Genomic DNA, 23,355 nt, shown 5'->3' on the forward strand with positions numbered 1-23,355 from the left:
AGTCGCTTCTTACGACAAGCAGGAATACCATTTGCCTATTCTAACCCCCGAACCCGCAGGGGACGTTTTTTGTTTTGTTTTGGCCCAAAAACAACTGGGGTCATATGCGCCAAAGTCAAAGCTATACAACATGAAGACAGAGAGGAGTTAAAAAATGACTATACACCAATCCCAATTGACATAAGAGAAGACAGCTAGAAATAGGGACATGGAGAAACGACTACAAAAGACATCATACAGAAACAGAGGTCCAAAACTAAAAATTAAATGGCCTTCACCCTATTGTTTCAACGGATAAAAAGTTAAACGCAGTCAACAGCCCGCGTGTCATTTGCTAAAACGGCTGCTAACTCAGAGGGACAACAAAAGTGGGGACACAAACAGTTTAAAAAATGGGCTTTCCATCAGGAAGTGCCGGACAGTTAAGACTTGGGCACAATGTGTACGGAAGTGGTGGAGGAGTGCCGCTTACCAAATGACAATATTGTTTGGTTGATAGGGCACTCAACTGCGCAGTCATCAGAGCTTATACAAAGTCCCAAGTTTTACGTAATTCCATCTAGCCACTGTCACGAATGGTGGTGAAATGATGAGGCCAAAACAGACAACCAGTCCCCTGGCACAGAAAATCCCCAACTTCACTTGAATCAAACCCAAGACCCCATGATCCAGAGGTAGCAACGTTCGCCACTAGAACACGAGCTGCGGACTTCTTAACAAGTGATGATGGCTAGAAAGGCAGTGCCCGATATACAACCTAGTTAAAATGACCTCCTCCTGGCAGGAGGACCCAGAGGAGGTTATGCAAGCCCCTGGGAGAGGCTTAATAATCCAGATCTTATTCCCATGAAGGTAGGACCAATGGCGATGCCAAAGGGACACCACCACCCGGCAGATAGAAACACAGATCTTTGGAGGGGATATAAAAACTAGAAGGCTAAGTTACGAGGACTGCAGCCTCGGCAGCAGCGTCAGCAGGATTGTTTCTTGGCAGACTGACATGGCCAGGAACCCACTTAAAAATCACACTGGCTCCACCAAGAGTGAGCAAGCGACAGTTTCCCTGGACCCGTTGAACTAAAGGATGGGCAATGTACAGCACATAGAAGCTTTGAAGGGCGCTGAGAGAGCCTGAGCAGAGGCAACAATTGAAAAGCCTGTGCTGTCGGATGTACTTAGTGGCCTGATACAGCGCGAAGAGCTCGGCTGTAAATACTGAGCAGTGTGCCAGAAGCCGATATCTAAAGACGTGGGCACCAATGACGATGTCACACCCAACACAATGGTCAGTCCAAGAGCCCAAAACTGAAGGCGATGGAGTGAGACTGGAGTACTGTCCTTAGGAAGCAAACTAAGGCCACGGTTGACATGGGCTGCTTCACGAAGTCAAGGTGGTGGAGGGTTCACACCCACTGGGAAAGTTGCAGGTAGTGTGAAGTTAAGCTGCCAGAGCAAGAGTTGAAAGTGGACTCCGCGAGGTAAACAGAGGAGAATGATTCACCCAATACTGACGACAAAGGAATGAATGAAGAAGGAGGCATAGGATGGGTTGCCACGCATAGCAAACAAATGACATGCATACCTGATGAAGAGAAAGTCATGGCAGGACAACATTGGTAGTTCAGCAGCTTCAGCATACAGACTCTCAACCTGGCTAGTGCAAAAGGTGCCAGTGGCCCAACAGATGCCACGATGGTGGATAGTGTTGAGACAGCGTAAGAGGGATGGACGTGCAGACTCATTAACAAAGCACTCAGTCTAGTTTAGAACAGACAAGGGGCCCTTACAAAACGGAGGAGGGTGGTTCGATCAGGACCCAGGCAGTACCATTAAGGACATGTAGGACATTGAGGGACCATGTACAGCTGGCTGCCAAGTAAGACACATGGGAGGACCAAGAGTGTTTTCTATCAAGAATAAGATCCAGGGAGTTAGTACTTTCAATGAACGGAAGTGCAACAGGCCCAAGATGTAAATATGGTGGGAGAAACCATTTACGCCGCCAGAAATTCGCACAGACCGTTTTGTCAGTGGAAAAACGAAAGCCATTGTCGATGCTCCAGGAGTAAAGACTATCAAGACTTCGCTGAAGATGCCACTCAATGAGGCAGGTCCGTGGAGAACTGCAATAGATGGCAAAATCGTCAACAAAAAGGGAGCCTGAAATGCCCGGCAGGAGACAGGCCATTATAGGACCAATGGTGATAGCAAAGACGACGCTCAGGACAGATACCCTGAGGCACACCACTTTCGTGTATAAAGGTGTCCTGTAAGGCAAAACCCACAGAAATCTTGAATATTCGGTCTTTTAATAATTCCCGAAGGAAACCTAGCAGGTGGTCACAGAAGCCCCGCATGTAAAGAGTACATAGGATACCAGTTCTCCAGCAGGTGTCTTACGCCTTCTCCAACTCAAAATACATGGCCACAGTCTTTTATTTCCGCAGAAAACCATTAACGACATGGGTGGACAAAGTAACGAGATGGTCAACTTCAGAACGCCACACACTAAATCCACAAACGCAGCTGTTAGGAGAGATGGGGCAGTAGCTAGAAGGAACTTTTTGTCCTAATCGGGCTTAGGTATGGGTATGACGGTGGCTTCACACCAACATCCGGAAAATGTGCCCTTTGCCCAGATGTGGTTGTAGATGTTAAGCAGAAAGTGCTTGCCCACAAGAGAAAGCTGTTGCAACATCTGAATATGGACAGCGTCTGGCCCTGGGGCAGAGAATTTTTTTATTTTATTTTATTTTTTGAGGTTTTAGGGCGCAAAACATCTAAGGTCATAAGCGCCCAGTAAAGAACCAGAGAACGCTGGGACCGCGAGGGTACAAAACCGTTTCGAAGTCCAATACAGAAAGGAAGAAAAAACAAATCTAAAACGTGAAGACGTTATGGAAGAGTAGCTAAAAGACGTCGACAAGACACCAGGGTCGCCAGGTACAAATCAAATCTCTTGTCATATTACTGCTTTTTAAAAAACTTAGAATGCGAGCCACAACTCGCACGTCATCTGATAAAATGTCTGGCAAAGTGGGTGGCAGCCCGACCCTGAGATGTAAATGGCTGAAATAGGGGCAGAGGATCAGGAAATGTCTGACTGTTAATGGCTGGCTACAGAGAGGACTGCTGGGTGCAGGGTCGCCACTCAAGTGGCGGTGACTAAAGCGGCAGTGCCCTGTTCACAACTGAGCTAACATTACTTCCTCACAGCAAGACGACCGGGAGGAAGTCAACCAGGCTGTTGGTAGAGGTTTGACTTATCTGAGTTTATTCCCATGGAGGGAGAACCACTGGTCATGCCAAAGTGACGTGATACACCTATAGAGAAAATTACAAATATCGTGAGAGGTAACAGAGTAAGAGGCAGGCAGACCAAGATGGATTGCAGCCTTGGCTGCAACATCAGCAGCAGCATTCCCAGGCACACCAACATGGCCAGGAACTCACATGAACATCACTTGGGCTCCCCCATTCGGGAACAAACAGAGGCAATACAGCAAAAAGCTCTGTCAAAAATCGTGCACTGGTCGAGTAGCCGGTGTTGAAACTTATCATCCCTGACGACGAAACCACAGCCAACACCGTGGGTACACTTGGAACCATCAGTATACAAAAATATGCTATTGGCAAGTTATGAGTGAAGTTCGAGAAATTTGCAGGGGTAGGCCAGCTCGGGAGTTGAATCCTTCGGGAATGAGCCGACATAAAAATGAACACAAACCTTTGCCTGAAGCCAAGGTGGTGAAAGGCTCTCACCCATTTGGAAAGTGGCAGGAAGTGTAAACTACTGCAGCTGCTGAAGCAGGTGACAGAAGCGGACGCCGGGTGGCTGCAGAGAAGAAATGTACATCTCGTATTGGCAGTCAAGAATGTCATCAAAAAAAAAGGATCAAAGGTTGGGTAGCCTGCCATGCAAGAAAGCCGACACGCATACCTACTGAGTACGATGTCACGCCGGTACGACAGTGGTAGTTCACCGGCTTCTGCGTATAGACTCTCGACTGGACTAGTATGGAAGGCACCAGTGGCGAGACGGATCCCCAAATGGTGGATTCTCCACTACTGGCCATTAAAATTGCTACACCAAGAAGAAATGCAGATGATAAACGGGTATTCATTGGACAAATATATTGTACTAGAACTGACATCTGATTACATTTTCACGCAATTTGGGTGCATGCATCCTGAGAAATCGGTACCCAGAACAACCACCTCTGGCAGTAATAACGGCCTTTATTGCCTGGGCATTGAGCCAAACAGAGCTTGGATGGCTTGTACAGGTACAGCTGCCCATACAGCTTCAACACGATACCACAGTTCATCAAAAGTAGTGACTGGCGTATTGTGACGAGCCAGTCGCTCGGCGACCATCGACCAGACATTTTCAACTGGTGAGAGATCTGGAGAATGTGCTGGCCAGGGAAGCAGTCTAACATTCTGTACCCTGAAAGGCCCGTACAGGACCTGCAACATGCGGTCGTGCATTATCCTGCTGAAATGTAGGGTTTCGCAGGGATCGAATGAGGGGTAGAGCCACAGGTCGTAACACATCTGAAACGTAACGTCCACTGTTCAAAGTGCCGTCAATGCGAACAAGAGGTGACCGAGACGTCTAACCAATGGCACCCCATACCATAACACTGGCTGATACGCCAGTATGGCGATGACGAATATACGCTTCCAATGTGCGTTCACCACGATGTCGCCAAACACGGATGCGACCATCATGATGCTGTAAACAGAACCAGGATTCATCCAAAAAAATGACGTTTTGCCATTAGTGCTCCCAGGTTCGTCGTTGAGTACACCATCTCCGAACTGATAGTCCATGCTTCTGCAAACGACGTCGAGCTGTTCGTGCAGATGGTTGTCGTCTTGCAAACGTCCTCATCTGTTGACTCAGGGATCGAGACGTGGCTGCACGATCCGTTACTGCCATGCGGATAAGATGCCTGTTAACTCGACTGCTTGTGATACGAGGCCGTTGGGATCCAGCACAGCTTTCCGTATTACCCTCCTGAACCCACCGATTCCATATTCTGCTGACAGTCATTGGATCTCGACCAACGTGAGCAGCAATGTCGCGATACCATAAACCGCAAAAGCGATAGGCTACAATCCGACCTTTATTAGAGACGGGAACGTAATGGTACGCATTTCTCCTCCATACACGAGGCATCACAACAACGTTTCACCAGGCAACGCCGATCAACTGCTGTTTGTGTATGATAAATCGGTTGGAAACTTTCTTCATATCAGCACGTTGTAGATGTCGCCACCGGCGCCAGCCTTGTGAGAATGCTCTGAAAAGCTAATCATTTGCATATGACAGCATCTTCTTCCTGTCAGTTAAATTTCGCGTCTGTAGCACGTCATCTTCGTGGTGTAGTAATTTTAATGGCCAGTAGTGTATTTAGACGGTGTAAGATAGACGGCCATGCAGAGGAGTAGACAATGCGTCCATAAACCAACTTGGAGTGAACAAGAGATCGATAGAGGCGGAGGACAGTCCAGTCAGCTCCCTAAGAGGTACCACTCAATACACGAAGGGCATTGAGGGACCAGGTGCATCTTGCTGCCAGGTAAGACAGGCTGGGAGACCAACTGAGTTTCCTATCGACTGTAAGCCCTAAGAACTTCGTTGCATCCACGAATGGGAGAGCATTCTGGCCCAGTCGTAAGGACGGTGGAAGAAACGCCTTGTACCACCAGAAGTTGATGCAAACTGATTTGGTAGCAGAAAAGCGGAAACCATTTGTGACACTATGAACAGAGACGGCCCAGACAACGCTGAAGATAGCGTTGCAGGAGACACGTCTGCTGGGAGCTGCAACAAATAGCAAAGTCGTCAACGAAACGAGAGCCAGAAATGCCAGCTGGAAGGTAGTCTGCAATTGGGTTGATGGCTATGGCAAACAGGACGACACTCAGTACGGTGCCCTAAGGCACCCCATTGTCCTGTGAAAAGGTGTGGGATAAGGAGGAACCCACACATACCCGGAAAACTCGGTCTGTTAAAAATTCCCAGATGAAAGTGGGAAGACGACCGCAAAGGGCCCATGTGTTCATAGTACATAGAATACCTGTCCACTGGGTCAGTGGATTGGAATGAACAGAGCATGATCTGGCTCCCTCGTAGTAAAAGCGGCATTGTAGCACAATTCTAGGAGCAGAAGGGTATCGCTCGAGCCTCCTCCGCTCGTTATCCAAGCTCCGCAGCCTTTTACGCAACCAGCAACAGTCCACTGCACAGGGTCTTAACCTCAAAGGTGCTCTGGGAACTGATCCATTGCTCCTTGTAGAACACCTCACGACACTTTGCGGTGACAACAGCAGCCTCTTCCTGTCCTGCTACCTTTCTCCAGCGGAGGAAGACAGGGTGATAGTGGGAATAGCTAGAAATTTCCGCAAAATGGCGGCCCATGGTGTTGGTGTTAGAAATAGGGTCCACGATGACGTCTGCTAGTGTCAGGCCGGGAACTGGCGAATGGAACTTCGTCCCTGACAGTCATCGGAGGTTGGCCCACATGACAGAGGAAGGGGTGGAACTTTTGAAAGAACTAGTGAATGAAATACAGCTAGCTCTTATTGCTGTCCCGGAGACACTGTGCAAAGTGTTATCTGTTTATAATGAATGAAGTTTGTCAGCATAGGATGACAATTAAAAAACGTTGAGAACATGTCTCTGCACCCAAATTGCATCCTGGCATGCGTCAGTCCACCAAGGAAGTGGGAAAAGCATGGTAAAGAGGAAGTGCGAGGAATGGAATTTTCTGCAGCAGTAAGGATAATGGTCGTGAGAAATTCCACCTGGTCATCACAACTGGGGTAATCTTTTTATTTGAAGGTCATCAGGGAGGCGTAAAGCTGCCAGTCAGCCTTACAATGCTGCCATTTAGGTGTGCACACATGTAGGGTAGCAGTCAGCAAACGGAGAGCACATGGGAAATGGTCGCTCGAGTAGGTGTCAGAACAGACCACTCAAGACGATGGGCAAATTGGGCATTACAGAAGGATAGGTCCAGATGGGAAAAGGTGTGCGAGGAGTCTGAAAAATGTGGGTGCCCCAGTGTTAAGGCAGAAGAGATTGAGTTGATTAAGAAGATCAGCCAAGAGGGCACACTTCTGACAGGTTCTGGGAGAAGCCCAAAGGCGATGATATGCATTAACGTTACGGCGTAGCAGAAATGGGTGAGATAGCTGCCAAATAAACTGAATGAATTCTTCCCTGGTGATGTCGAATGATGGAGGGACATAAATGGTACAGAAGGAAAACCTCAGGTGAGGAAAGAAAAGGCAAACTGCAACAGCTTGAAGATAAGTGGTCAAAGAGATGGGTTGGCTATGAATGTCATCCCATATGAGCAGCATGACGACTCCATGATATGGAAAGCCGACCTCAGTGGGAGGGTCAAAACGAACCAGGAAGAAATGTGAAAGCTCAAAGCAGTTGTAAGGACACAATTTCGTTTCCTGAAACAGAGCAGAACGGGACTGCAGTGCAATTAGCATCCATAAATCCTCTTTGTGGGACCAAGGGCCGCAAACATTCCATTGAAGGAGAGTCCTTATGAGGAAGAAATGAAGAGGTGTCACCTCGGCAGCTGCCGAGTGACTGCCTGCGAAGACTCGCTGCTACAGTGCACAGAAGCACAAGGATCCTGCTCTATCAGGTCCACAGAAGCATTGGCTTTCTTGTGTGGTCGGTCTGTGGAGTACAACGCTGAAAAATGGTTGATCGTATGCACTGGTGACAAGGAGGCCGGCTAGGCTAAGGTATCACGTAGCGACACTGTCGAAGAGGATCTTTGAGGCAGTGAAGGAGAAGACCATTTGCCTTTGGTGGACTTCGAGCCTTTCTGGTTAGCAGAGGAAGACTTGGTGTTGTTTGGCTGGAGGGGTGTAGAACATCTGTACGCGACTACTACTCCTGTTCTTTCTATCAGTTGTGTACCTGGGGGGTTCGCCCCTTGAGGCGAGAGTCTGATGACTTGTTGCACACCTGGACAGGGGTATGGCGATGCTACGACACTGGGTGATTTCACAACCTCAGAGCTGAATTGGAGGTCGCCTGTCTGCGTGGCCATGTCCTTCGTGGATCAAGGGGTAACAAGACGAGAACTATAGGTGCCACATGGGAGAATGTAGGTTTGCGGCTAGTCAATAACTTGTGAGCGACTGGGTAAAGCATTTTTTCCTTTACCTGGATCTCCTGGAGAGCCCACTCATCAAGAGACACGGGACAATCGTAAGAGGCGGTGGCATGGCCGCCATTGTAATTGATGCTGTGGGGAGAATAAGGCAGACAATCGCCCTCATGTGCATCCCTACCACAGGTTACACATTTGGCTGTGTGTCGACATGATGTTCTAGTGTGGTTGAAACGATGACACTGATAGTGTATCGGGTTCGGAATGTACAGTCAGACTGGTTATTTCATAGCCTGCTTTGATCTTGGACGGAAGCACCACGCTATCAGAGGTGAGAAAAAGAATGCGCGTGGACACTAAGGAGGAATCTGTCTTTCATCACACAGTGGACGGTAATGGCGCCCTCATCAGAAAGATCGGATCTCGGCCTCTGTTTGACAATCCAGCAGCCTGGTGTAAATTACAACACAGGAAGAATTCAAAGTTCTATGGGCCTCGACAAGAACAGGGTAGCCGTGGAGAAGTGAGGCAGCAAGCGGTTTTTGTGCTTGAGAATAAGAAGTAGTCTCCGAAAGCAAAGTACCATTCTGTGAACGAGATCAGGGCTTCACAGGGCCAGCAATGGCATCAACACCTTCCTGAATAATGAACAGATTTACCAGTGTGACGGACGGACTGACTGTTACGTGAAACCACGAGTAACTGTGGTGCAGCTCGAAGGGTCTTTTGAATTGTTAGCCTCACTCCATTTACGTTTCGTAGACATTGATTGTGGAGATGATTGGTCATTGCGAGAAAATCCCCATGATTGCCAGCATCTCTGATGGCACACTCCTTCCAACTGGGGGCCCCTTTCACAAGGGGGCGCACCTGGCCTAGGTGACTGTTCATACCTCAGGTCACAACTGCCAAACACTTGACAGAGGGACCAATCGGCAATTTGGGAAGGTAGCAGCTCAGGAAATCACACTTCCCTCGGCCTGGCCTTTACCAGTGGGTACATGCGAGACCTACCTGTCGACCCGGGGCTGGAAGTTGTGTTACCAAGTCATCTGTTGCAAATCAGACGTGTGGCTGGCCTTCAGGAGCGCACAGGGAGGAACAGAAAAGGAGGAACCTCAAACGGCGAAGCGGAGGAACAAGAGTAGAAGGGAAACAAAGAATGGAAAAGGGAACAGAAAGCAGAGGTGAGGCTATTCTTATATCAGTGATAGACAATGCGAAACATTCCTAATAAAACACCAGACATGTTCCCCAAGCGAGGGGATAAAGAATAGCAAAAGGATAGACATGCAGTGCGGAAGGGGAAATATACTCCAAAGGCCCAGGCCCCATGGTAGCCAAGCACAAACCTGCCAAAGAGTGGTGAGCCCCCTGGGTGGGCAGTTTCAAAGTGGAAGGAGCTGCTGAGCCATAAACCTGCCTATCATAATTTAGTCGGACAAGACCAGAGCACAGCAAAGATGGAGAAGAGTAGTATCGTCTGCACCCCAAGATGCATGGGCTAGAAGGCAGAGAAAATTAAGCTTCCGCATGCATGTAGTCTAAGTGGCGAATATTGGGTAGCTATGCCAGCTTTCTATCAAAAATAACGTCCAAGAAACGGGACTGTGCTACAAAATTGAGGAGCTAGTCGCCTAAATAAAGCTCGGGATCGGGGTGTACTTTGGGTCGACGGCAAAAAAAAAAGAACTGGAATCCAAGGGAGATGGACCATGCAGAGGCCCGTCAGATTGTGCCTTTGAGTCGGCACTTAGCAGATGCTACCGAGTGGAAGCTGCACCAGATGCAAAAATCTGTCAATGTACAACACTGGGGTAACCACAAGCTTAACAGAGGTTACAAGGCCATTGATAGTTATGAGGAAGAGCGTGATACTTAGCACAGAACCCTGTGGGATACCGTTCTCCTGAATCTGAGGGGCACTGAGCGAAGTCTCAACTCGAACCTGGAAGAGCTGGTGAGATAACTGACATACAGAAATCTGAAGCAGACCACAGAAGCCCCAGTCATGGGGGATAACAAAAATGCGATGGCACCAAGCCATGCCATGTCATATGCCTTATGCAGGTCAAAGAAGACTGCAACAAGGTGCCAGTGGTTAGTAAAAGCCTGTCGGATGGCTGTTTCCAATTTGAGTAAATGGTCAGTTGGAGATCTTCCTGCCTGGAAGCCACACATACTGGGACAACAGGCTCTAAATTTCGAGTACTCAACATAATTAGAAGCTAACCATCCTCTCAAGCAGTTTACAAAGTACATTCGCCAGGCTAATTGGGCAGTACCTGTAGAGAGTCGTTGGGTTCTTCCCAGGCTTAAGGACAGGTATAACTATACTGTCTCGCCATTGTGATGGCACTCATGAGTCAAAATGCATTTGAAGACGCTGAGTGAATGTTGCCTCTGGGGAACATCCAAGTGCTGGATCATCTGGTTGTGGATGGAATCCAGGCCTGGACCTGTGTCTCATGAAGGGGTAAGAGCGTGCAAGAATTCCCATTCAGTGAAGGGTTCATTACAGAGCCCAGCAAGGTGTGGGACAAAATAGAGGGAGGGGCAGTTCAACTCTGTGTTTCTGCTGGAGAAAGGTAGCAGGACAGGAAGAGGCTGCTGTTGTCACCGCAAAGTATGTCGTGAGGTGTTCTACAAGGAGCAATGGATCAGTTCCCAGAGCACCTTTGAGGTTAAGACCCTGTGCAGTGGACTGTTGCTGGTTGCGTAAAAGGCTGCGGAGCTTGGATAAAACCTGCAAAGAAGAGGCATGAATCCCTAGGGAGGAAACATAACGCTCCCACCATTCCATTTTACTGTGACGTCCTTGGTCCACCCCAGTAGGCGGCGACGATGAGGGGGACCTGTGGATAGGGGGACAACAGTACCAGCAACATGAAGAATAGTGAGAAAGACTCCTTGCACGATCTGTCACAGATGACAGCCCAGGTTGTGCACTCAGCCCACCTGACAGTGATTCATGGTGTGGCTAACAGAGGACTTAGTGTAAGGAAGTGGCCTACCTGGAGAGAGACTGACTTTGCAAATGGTGATTGCTGGAGTTGTTTGCACTCTAACCACTATCACTTCCAAGCTGGCACTTAGAGGGATCCGTCACTTATGACATTGGAGTGAACCAAAGTGCAGACCCAACCAGATGCTACCCCGGGGCCGTCACGGTTCTGATAGAACACCCCATAACCAAGAAATGTTGGAGAGTGGTCATCATTGAAATGCATTTCTTGAAGAACAAGACAGAAAAACAATAGGAGGAGACAAGACCTTGTATTTCTAGTAGGTGACGACAGTGTATGTTGCAATTCCACAGGATGATGTGGCAAGAATCCAGGTTAGAAAAAGAAACAGAGAGGAGGTCATGTCACTGTCAGCGGTCATGACAACTGAAACACACAGTTGGCGGAACACAGGAGCTTCCCTCATGGAGTGAGTGTCCAGTCACCACACAGATGGTCCACCGTACAGTGGTAAGACATTCCCAAAATACTAGCACTAAAAGCAGCTTGTGAGTGGTGAGACGTACAGCTTCCGTCATATCTCTAGCACGTAACTTGACCTCCGGAAGTGTGTCCCCCTCGAAAGCCAGAATGAGAATGAAGGCACCGGTATCAGTGTGGTTGTCTTTGCAACCCTTCTGCAAACGTCGAACAAAATTAACACCTTGTCGCTCCACACTAGTTCAAAGTTCCTCATCAGTTTGTAGGATGAAGTCCCTATGAAAAATCACTCCCTGGACCGTACCTAGAGATTAGTGAGGAGTAATAGACACTGGGATGTTGCCAAGAAGATCACAAGCACGAAGAGTCACAGACTAGGTGGCAGAAGAGGCTTTCATTAACAGGGAGCCAGACCACATCTTAGAGACTCCACTTCACCAAACTTTTCCTCAATATTCTCCACAAAAAACAATGGCAGTGAATGTGTCCCCATCTCTCATAGTACAGACGAGATAGCGGGAAAGCGTTTCATCTCTTGACAGTGACCCTGGCCCTCCTACCATGATGTAGCCAGGGAAGGGAGAAGAGACAGCCATTTAAGAACAGCCAGATTTTTGCAGCTTGATATGCTTCATGCACCAAGCATCTGCCCTGACACCACCCACTGCAATCGGGGGCTCTCCCCATGGGTGCCACCCAGCCACAGCAAGGGCCACCTAGCATGGCAGCCGTTTCCAGTTCTGAAGCTCCAAGAAGACGAGCAACCACTCCTTGGCATACATGGTGAGAGAACAGCTCAGGTATCAGTAGTGCGATCCCTGTGTTGTCAATCTCGGCCAGATGGGTACTTAACAGCCCTACCACATGGACTGGCTACACTTTCTGGTGACCTAGCAGGGTGGAAGGGGGCTACAGTTGGGAAAGGAAAGGGGAAGGAAGGGGGAAGAGGAATCCACACCATAGATACTAGGGAGGGAGTTCTTCCCCAAATGGCTCACACTAAAAGCAGAAAATTTATAAGTGGAGGAGCGAGGACCTGAACACCATGAAAGATGAAAGCACACACAGAAGGGACCAGGTGGATAGCCTGGTTGATATAAATCAGAACACCGAGAGAGGAGAAGGGGAGGGCAATGGGGAATGAGTGAGGACAGGGTGAAGGAAATGCAGCCAGGGTAGGAAGAACTGGCTGCAATAGCTTGGGACCCCATGTGCACACAAACTCCTGAAAGAACCATGAGCACCAGAGGGGGGGGGGCGGGGGGGGGGGGGGGAATTTAGACAATGGACTGACAGTATTAATGCTATTAATATATCTGCTCTATGTGAACTAATAAATAAAGCTTTGCAGTAAGGAATGTAGTAATAACAGTGTGAAGGTAGTTTAGGAAATACGTACTAGAAGAGGTTGTGGATCAAAATTAACAACTGTTTGCAATTTTCGTGATTTAAGCAAATGTAGTTATACTTGTGGCATAACTGAACAGACAGTGTATGACACAGATATTAAACTTGCTTATGCTATGGGGTGTATAGGCAAATGGTACAGAAGTGAACAAATTTTCTATGCTCTTATGGATTTACCTTCCCCTACGATGTTTGAGAGGTACAATAAAATTGTTCTTCATACTTTAGAAGAAGTAGCAAATGATAGTATGAAAAATGATCTTCAGTAAAGTGTAGACATCAGTGAAGCAATACACGTATGTCTGAAACCATTGGGTTTATCCTGGCAACCAAGAAGCCATAGCTCCTTAAATGGTGTAGTGACAGCTACCTCCTTCAACAATGGTAAAGTCATTGATGTGGAATGTATTACCAAGTACTGTCACAGCTGTACTAGTGCAACTGGAAATCGTAAATGTTTGATTAATTTTAGTGGTTATCCAGAATGAGATTTTCACTCTGCAGCAGAGTGTGCGCTGATATGAAACTTCCTGGCAGATTAAAACTGTGTGCCGGACCGAGACACTCTCGGTCCGGCACACAGTTTTAATCTGCCAGGAAGTTTCGTTTAGTGGTTATGTTGGAGGGATGAAATCTGAAGGGGTTGTGAAGATGTTTCACAGGTCAATGGAGAAATATGGTGTGATATATACATATTAATTACGAGATGGAGACTCAAAAGGGTACTAAAAAGTTTGTGAATGAAAACCTTATGCTGATGCGGAATTGGAAAAATTGAATGTGTTGGACATATCCAGAAAAGGTTAGGTACAAGATTGAGGAACTTTAAGAGGAATTTGAAGGGAATGAAATTAGCTGAGAGTAAGTGCATTTGTGGACATGGTCAGCTTACAGACGAAGATACAGACAGGTTGCAGTATTATTATGGACCAACCATAAGACAAAATAAAAATGACCTTGAGTGAAAAAAAGGCAGTATGGGCTACCTTCTTTTATAAATCCTCCACAGATGACAGCCCAGGTTGTGCACTCTGCCCACCTGGCTGTGATTCATGGTGTGGCTAATAGAGAACTGTTACTCAAGGTGAGACCTATGACCATAAACATTCTTTGCCATTTGCTATAACAGAAGTTATGAAATCTATATAAAATGAGCTTAGTGACAAGATAATTAGAGAGTTGTTTGCATTGTAAGACTCAAAATCCAAATGAATGTTTCAACAATTGTATATGGAAACCAATACCAAAAACTGTTCTAGCAGGACTAAATACTTTGAAAATAGCTGTGTTAGATGCTGTTCTGTATTTCAATGATGGTGCAGTATCAAGGCTTCATGTTGTAGATCTGATGGGAGTGCCTGGTGGACTAAATATGCATAGAACTCTAATAGCCATTGGCTGAAGGAGACACTTCGAAACAGAAAAATCAGTGTTCAAAGCCACCAAAGAAGAAAGGTAGTACTGCGAAAAAGAGAAAGAAGGAAGAACACAGGAAACAATATGAATATGGACCTGGGATGAATTAGTGCCATGCAAGTTTAATAGAAAAATCAAGTTATAATTGAATTTCCTGAAAGTTAAATTATTTCATGTTTTGGTACAGTTTGGCTAAAAACTATTACAGATAGAGAGCTGAAAATTTATACAGTCTTCAAACATGCTTAAATAAGAGACTACTCTTGTGACTTAACTCTGAAAATAAAATGCTTTTTTGAAGAAAAACCCAGAATTCATTTCCGTAATTTTTGATAATCATACTTTAATTTTCTTTGTACCACACTTTTTGACTGCAGTATCTTTTCAGTAGTGTGCTTTAAAGATAATAGTGTAAAGAACTTACAGGGAGAAATAAATCTACTTTCTTTGAATTTTGAATAATATGTGCCTATGATGTACATAAATAATTAGTGTGGTTTATTGCACCTGCAACAAAGAATACAAGAAATTAAGTGAGATCTAAGACTATGGTTTACGCATTAAGATGTTCCCAAAAGATGTCTTAAAATGGTAAGCATTATATGGGCTTGCAAATCATACTTTTATTGAAAACTGAGTTTTTTCAAGGTTTTCCCTGGTATTCACGGGCCAGTCCCCATAAAGAAGGCACAGTATGTATATTAATAACAGTAAGGAGCTAATCAATGACTATATATAAATACTACTACACACAGACTACTGAGGCTTTTTAGGCAATTTCATAGCAGAAACTAGTTATATTACTGTGGGATAATCATGTGAAAATTGTGTTATTCTTACTGTGGGTGAGGGGGCATAATCTGCACTTAATGTGTGATTACATCATACCAGAAAGATGCTATTCAATTGATTTTACATTAAAAATTTCACTAGTAAATCCTTACAACTGTATGTGAAACGTGCATGTGACGCCAATGTACAACAATAAGGCTGACGCTACAAGTGTTGATGGCGCCAGTGGCGACCAGTTTTCCATGTATCATTTCATTTACAGATGATTTGAAAAGAATGAGTTTTAATAGTTTTCGTAGATTCTAAGAACTTCATTTGTGTATGTATGGTAGCTGTTACTTTAGAAACTATTAGTTTTGAAATACTGTGACGGCTGAACACAGCCACTATAGCAAAACATTTTCTTCTTTCTCCTTATTAATTTAATAACTCTAGCTATGAAGAGGATATGGTATTAAGAACACTTCGTTTTGTATACCAGGATAGTAATTCGCAGATGTCAATGCTTTATTTGTATCGAAGTAACAAATTTCCCCGTGGCGTAAAAGACAACTGAAAGTAGTGCTTTTGCTGTTCGAATGTTGGCAAGACACATTACCAATTCAAGTAGCAGACTGGCTCAGTTGCGAGAACGAGTTGTAGTGGAAGAGTGTGTGTGAGTGGGAGTAGTGGTGGGTCGTCTTAATGTTTTATGTTTAACGTGTGAAAAGAAGATCTGTGGTAAGTGTATGAATTTTGATACATATACGAAAAACACAAAAAATGTGATACGTGTACACACATGTACAAACCGAGATTTTGCCGTAGGCCTATACATCGTATCATTGTTTTTATCTGGGATAATTATTTCAGTTTACATTCGTCATAGACGCGAATATCTTTATTATTGGATAGTTTGATTATAAAGTGCGGCATATATGGAAATAATAAAGCATGTGTACCGTATGCGAAGAGATTTTTCCAGTAATGTTTATGTTCCACTTGCGTCTGATTACACAGTGGTATTTTTAAAGCTGTAATTTTCGGCCGCTGTGATAATAATTGGAACCTTTGAAAGAGTTTCTGGCTTGAATCTATGGCCTACGTCAACTTGACGCAAGAGACAATGACGTTTTACTTTGGAAATAAAGCTGTAAACTGTCATGTACAGCTGGGATGACTTGTGAGTCATTGTATCACCCACCAAATCACAAAGTTTCACTTATAAGATATTGAAATTTTAATTAAAACGTTGTATGCAGCTATGATCTTTCACGTGAAAAGTAAAAAGATTGGACATATAAGCTTCTTTAAAGGATATTTGTGAGGAATGGTATCTGAGTCATAATAGTGAATCACGAATGATGTATCCAGTTCGGTGACATATACACTTGACTTTAGGATTCGTTGGTTGAGAACATTCAAGTGTGCTGCTTTACAGAGAGGAAGTGCGAGTCTCCCTTTTCAATACTGACAAGGCACGGAGCCCTTGCAGATCTCAACGGCAATTGGTAATCAGCATATCATAGTGTGTAATAAACATGTGAAAACTGCTCTTTCTGCTACGGTTCTTAAATGTTAACATTGGTGAGTGTACTTTGTTTAACTCGTTAACTTCAATTCAAAACTTATCACAAAGTTAAATTACCTTACCATCATTTGTTGTCACCTTGTGGCATGTAATGCACATCAGCTTCGTTCTGCCATGATTTTTTAGAGATTTGTAGCGGGAGTGTCACTATAAAAACAATAGTCTTTAATGGGTTGCCTTGATTCATCCTTTTTAGTAGTTCCTATTCAGTAACTGAAAGGAACACTTGATTGTAAGTGAAAAGTGAAACCTCAGTTTGCCAGCATGTTTTCATCCATTACTGTATGCCAAAATTTTTCTTTCATTCATGAATTGCCTTGTATTGGAATTGTGTGCAATATCTTAAGAAAACTACACAGTGGCATAGGTTAGGAATGTGTTTAGTAACGATGTGTGTACATCTGAGTGGAGAGTTTATGTCTGTAAATTTGATACTACAGTAAAATTCATGAAAGGACTCTCTTGTAGCTTGCCTAAAACATCAGGTATCAGTATTATCTTTATGCATTTCTTTGTACTACATATTTTTTTTACCCCTCACACAGGTGATACTTTATAGCTAGTCTGCTATAACGTGTTTTCATATGTTTTCAAATTCCTGTGCCCCTCTTAGTAAGTGTGGATGTAAAATAGTCAGCAAAAATAAATTCTCAGCCTGTCAGACCACCTCTAGGCAACTTGCAATGTTATGTTAATATATCTACATGGCTTGATAATTACATAGATTTTTGCGCATCTTTTGATCTGTCATTCCATAGCTTAATTGAGTTAATGGTGTATGGGTAGCAGTACTTTTCATCTAGCCACTTTTACTGTCTTTGCATTGATTGCGCTTGTGAATTCTGATGCCAGCTGTGTTGCATTCTACATTTTATTGTGATCAAATTATTTTATTGAGGTTTTTCCATTAATTTAGCCCTTTTATTTTTCTGGCAACGAATTCAGAACTAATGATTCTCCTCCATCATGACAACACATATTTGGAAAAATTCAGAACATTGTTTGAGAATGTCAGCGATTAAACACAAATGCTTTGAAGAAAAAAACAGCAAGAATTACAACAAAAGTAGCAGTTTTTAAAATTTTGTTGTTGTGGGGCTCCACATCCTCATTATGTTTTTAGAAGGAAAACTTGATCCAGACAGGCTTTAGTATGTCTATTGTATGTGCCATTAGCTAATTTTGACAGCTATTTTCAAACACTTCTCAGAAACATCAAGCTTCACATTGCATTTGGCTAAGTAGCCACTAGGCATAAAAATGTAAAGGAACACAAATACAATACAATTGTGCACAGCATTACATCCATTAGTAATATGTAAACAGAGAGCTTTCTGTGACTATAAATTTTCTAACGATTGAATATCTAAAAATATTTTTAATCAGAGATAGCATGCAGCAGTCAACTAGTTAGTGAAAAAACAGAGTAGCCACAGAGAAATACCAAAGAATTGGGATAGAGGAAGAAAAAGACTGCAAGAAAAGGCTTAGAATACAAGAGAGAAAATTAACAAAGTCTATACTTTCATATTTATTTTCCTCCCCTCCTGGTCTTGTTATGGCCAGCATTGAACACTGGTAACGTTTTATCCTAGGTGTACTTAGTTGTAGTTTTACTGTTGCATATCTAACGGGAGCGGGAGCTTGGCAGTCAGAGAGATTTAGTTGGAATTTGTTTACCAAACAGGAATGCAATAACATACAAAATACAGAGAAACGACCAAATAAAAGTAGTTTGTTATATCTAACTTTGATTCGTGATTATCTCTGCAGCTAAATTCGTAATTGTAGAAATGAGTAACATCTGTGGAACGGGCAACCAAAAATGACTTCACAACAGTTTTCCAAACACTTTGGTCCCTTACCACTAATTCTTGTGTTCCGTAACAAGCACCAGGAAGTTTTGCGGTTCAGCTCAGAATGTGTTATAGGATACACACATATTGCTGCGTCTCATGCTGCATTTACTCGCTGCGTAACTGTGTACCGTAGTGGTGGTTGTAGTTCTGGTCTTCAGTTCGAAAGCTTGTCTGACGCAGCTCTCCACGCTACTTTATATTGCACGTGCCTCAACATTTCCGAGTAACTGCTGCAACACACATTCATTCATATGAATCTGCTTTCTTTGTTCATACCTTTCTGTCCCCGCAATTCGATTCATTATCACCTCATTGATTGCACGAAATGCCCATGTAATCTGAAATTCGTCTACAGCATCACATTTCAGATGCTTCAATTCTCTATTGTTCTGAGCTGTTCATCGTCGTGTACTGCGTTTATACTTAATAATGTTGGGTGTATTTCTTGGTTGAAATGAGTAATTGGATTTTTTCCGTAACTAAAGGAGAATGTAGTTTGTTTCATATTTAATGTGCGCTAGGGCGCCCACTCTGTATAACCAACCACCAATGTGTTCCTTCCATTGGCGATGGGCGTTAACGCTGTACTCCCACGTGCTCGCCCACTGCGGTTTCTTCCTGCATTGCCGACGCTGCGTTAGCGGGACCAGTTCCTCAGCTCACAAGACAACTAAAGCAACGGGTTTCCGCTAGTCGCCAACATCTAGTTTTATAGGCTCTTTCATTGCATATCTCTCCTATAAGAAAGGAAGGCTACGAGGCATTTCACACAGTTCTCGTTTCAGGCGCCATACTCAGTACCTATAAATGACAAAGTCCTAATGGTGAATTCTAAGCATTAGAATTTTTATTCGTGAAGACGTTTAGACATCCTCAGCATATTGGAATGCACGATATATGTATGATGAAAAATTTCCATAAATAACAAACTGGAAATCTCTTTCGTTTAAATTTTGAGGTTCATAGAAAAGTACACTTCGGAAATTGTAATTTTTTCGTACTTTGTTATTTCACTCTAGTAAGCCCAGATCATAAATACATGCGACACAGCATTATACCGACAACAGAGCCGTTAAATAGCGGATTCGTCGTACAGTCTGTTGGAATGGTTAACAGCAAGAGGTGAACAGCTGCTTTGTATTTAAAGTTTATTGTAGTGAAGTCCAAAGGCGCAGTCACTGCGCTAACGTCATGAAAGTATCGTGATCAGTCGCCATTGCTAGCCGGACTATTTGGGCACCGGACGGCACACCTGCAGCGTTTCCACCGTAGTATACGGTTCTAAAAATATCTGCGCCCTCACAGAACCATGTTTTTTAACTCGCAAAGGCCAACGTTGGCGCCAAACAATGTTCATCCAATACGTGGATCGATGAAATAGCATTGAAACAATGTTGGTACGAGTTCGTTGTTTGTCAGTATTTCGACCAAACATCGAAGGACGACACACTGACAGTGCCGATACGCGTACCACACAATGGCACCAACGATGTTTCCTGTCTCTACCGTTTCTAAACCGAGTTTGTAGTCATATTTATTTCCAAGCTGATTTTTCGAAATGTCTCAGGAACAGTGGATCAATATTATTCACGCGTAAAACCGTAAATGAACCGGCCGCGATCTGAAAGTTATACTTGTTTACGTCGTCTGAGTTGTAAATATTTATCATGTATTATTGTTTTTCTGACATGTTCTACATCCTGGAAGACCTCCTCACTACGGATCAATTTGAATGAAAGTAAATCTAATCTAGTGCCTGTATGAGAATTAAACTGAACATTGGCGCCGATGTGTGGGCGCTATCCCGTACGTATTGGCCAGCGTCATTGCTTTCCGTGCGCATACACGGAACATTGAGTGGCAGGCAATGTAGAATAGTACTGTGTAGTTGAATCGCTCGTGAAGAGCCCCTTGGTCTTTCTAGAGGCTGCAGCTGTACTATCGACGAAGATGAGCCAAGACAATTCGTTTCTGGTATCTAGCGTCCTCAGTGCTTGCCTACCATGACCCGCTGCCTACTCACAGAGCGCACTGCCCGTAATGCCTGCTCCAGGGTGGTCACACCGTCACGAACTGCAAACATCATTGTGCCCAGTTTGTATATACTTCAGACGGGCCATGACAACAGAGGGAGGAAATCATATCGTCAGATGCTTTAAAGATCCTCGAAATTAACTTCTAGATTTTTGTGAGAAATTTGGTACGTGTTCTTGCTGCGTCAGAAGCTGAAAAATGCGGTTCTGTATTTCTTTATAAGGGCCTCAATTCAATGTATACTATGTACTTGCGTTTGATCGTCTTTCTGTGGCCCTTACTTCCACAGAATTATCACGAGCTTACGAAGTAACAGACCCGTTGTTCAGTATCTTTTACCTTTATTCAGGGGAAACGGGCCTCAACTCACCCTCCCTTCGTCGGAAGTTATGTTTAAAGTTAGTTCTAAATAACTTAACGGCGAATGTTAAAGTGGTTCCTGAAATCGACCATAGCTTCATTGTAATAACGCCCTTGACGTTCAGTGCTTCCAACTGATTGATCTTGACATCGACATGATATCGTAGTAGATTCCTCTTTCCTTTTCTCTAAGACATTAAGAAGCCATATTACTTGACTCGAGAAAATTTACAATACTGATATGCAGTATTCCAATGGTCAACTGTAGAAAATATGGCAACAGATTGCTCTAGGTGTAAACAAGTTTTTTTAACGTCTGCAATCTTTGCTCTCTTACAAGAATTGTCAATGCCATTTTCTTTGAGTAGCATCAAAAATCGCAACCTGACAGTGGCTCAAAATTATCCAGTTGGGCGTCGAGCAAGTTACGTATTCTTTTCTAGATGCAATGTTAGGTATGAGCAATAAAGCTAGACATTTGTTTTATCATCTCATTACTTTCCAGAAACAATCTGAGACACTTTTTCCGCCCCAAAATGTGTCACGAGCTTCACTGGACAGTAACACCTTTTCTTAGCGGTGAGGGTGTGCAGGATATTATTGTACTCAATCTTATACGAATGAACCCGAAATTCAAAGAGTGTGACGGAACGGTAACAAAATTCTTTCGGATACTTTTCTGACAAGGTCAGAATTTCATTGGCGAGCGTTGCTCTCGTTGACATTTTTGAACGGTGACAAGTCTGAAAACCCACCCCAATAATACTGCAAAGTGCCCAGAAGGCAAGTAGGTATACCCTCTCTGCGCTTTGTTAATCATCGGCCGTTCCATTATGTTGTTCACGTGCTGCAGTTTGTTAGTCAGTTGTTGCAACTCTGCGTCGCTTTGGGCAGGGACCATCACATCTTAGTCTCTCTTGGCTACATTTAAATTTACTCATTTTTCCACTGCATCGTAAGATGGTGTGCCTCGAGTTTTGTGTGTCCACGTGTACGTTGGCCTGCTTTGGGAACGCCCAGTGCATTTTATAATGGATGTGTCCACTTCCATCTTCAACTTTGCGTTGCCTTATGGAACCAAAAGCAGACTGATTTTATGCCAAAGGAAAACAAATACGAATTGATGATGGTTTGCTTCGTTTATATAAATTTATTTTCCGATGAATGTTTTACTTTTTGCTGGGTGACAGAGTGGGTAAGAGGCAGCCTAAGGTACGAGGTTCGGTGTTCAACCGCTCCTACGATTTTTGTTGTTGGAAATATTGAGATCTCCAATATCACCTGCCAGTCATCTCAGTATATAACCATAAAAACTATATAGAAACTAAACAAGTGTTTTAATGTGCTGTTCTATCGCTGGTAATGAATGAATGAATTATGTGATACACCGTATCATTGCGTCACGGGCCGAAGCCGACGACCGGTATCGCTAGGTTCAATTCTGCCCTCAGCCGGCTTTTTGTCACTTGTCGCTTCTTTCACCACTGAGAATCATTTGTAAATGTGAAAACTGGTAAGCTGTACAATGATTCTGAGTCTACAGTAAACTGTGCAACCTCTGTAGGTGGCTGGAGGAAGGCTTTGGCATACCGCTTCAAATAAAACCGTACCTAGCAAAGCACTGCAACCTTCAGGTTGACTTTTTAACCTTTATTTAAAGAAATCGAAACTAGTTCTTGGTTTCATGTTTTTTCCCTGAGTAGTCTTCTTCAAACGATTTTGATGTGGCAGTTCGATGGGTAGAAACTGAGCTAAAAGGAAGCAGTGGGAGCACGAACAAACAAAATGAATTAATCATATAATCTAACTTAACATCTACAATAAGAATAATATTTCTATCAGTGCAAAATTGATATTGTCACTGATTCACCCGGAGTCGTTCTTGACCTAGTAAGAACTGGGGCACTGAAGCTGGAACAGTTGGAACGAAAGACACTCAGGAGCATTTTGGGACCCAGAACAACAGAAGATGGTCGATTTGAAAGACGAGCGAACCAAGAACCACATACCAAGATAGAATCTCCGACATCAGGAAAAGGAGCGTGTTCTTCAGACATCCTTAGAATGGACAAGGGGAGTTTAATATACCAAAACAATACAGTTTGTGCAGAACAAGAGAACCAAAGTACGCTGAAACCTAGAGGTACAAAGAGATTTGGAACAAACGCGAATACAGGAACCGTAAATAGTCAATGATTTTTAAATTAAAAAATAGAGCTTTTACTAGTTTCGAAGACAGAAACTAGACCCAGAACAAAATCGTCATGGACAGAAGAGCGAAAAGGTTGCGAAATATAAAAATGAAAGAATATTGG

The 23,355-nt window shown here is 44.0% G+C and overlaps 1 protein-coding gene across 3 annotated transcripts in view; it reads left to right on the top strand.

Moving 5' to 3' along the window:
• Positions 1-15,835: 15,835 nt before the first annotated feature.
• Positions 15,836-23,355, top strand: part of LOC126253259 (integrin beta-PS) — a 129,070-nt gene continuing 121,550 nt past the window's right edge. For 2 of the 3 annotated variants that reach the window (XM_049954465.1, XM_049954464.1), the window contains exon 1: positions 15,836-15,937. The gene's annotated coding sequence lies outside the window, so the exon portion shown is untranslated. Of the gene's footprint in view, positions 15,938-16,609; positions 16,708-23,355 lie in introns of those variants that run through there. The other variant, XM_049954466.1, reaches the window with a different exon arrangement.

Source organism: Schistocerca nitens, chromosome 4 (assembly GCF_023898315.1).
Source record: "Schistocerca nitens isolate TAMUIC-IGC-003100 chromosome 4, iqSchNite1.1, whole genome shotgun sequence".
In the NCBI taxonomy this organism is placed as follows: Eukaryota; Metazoa; Arthropoda; class Insecta; order Orthoptera; family Acrididae; genus Schistocerca; species Schistocerca nitens.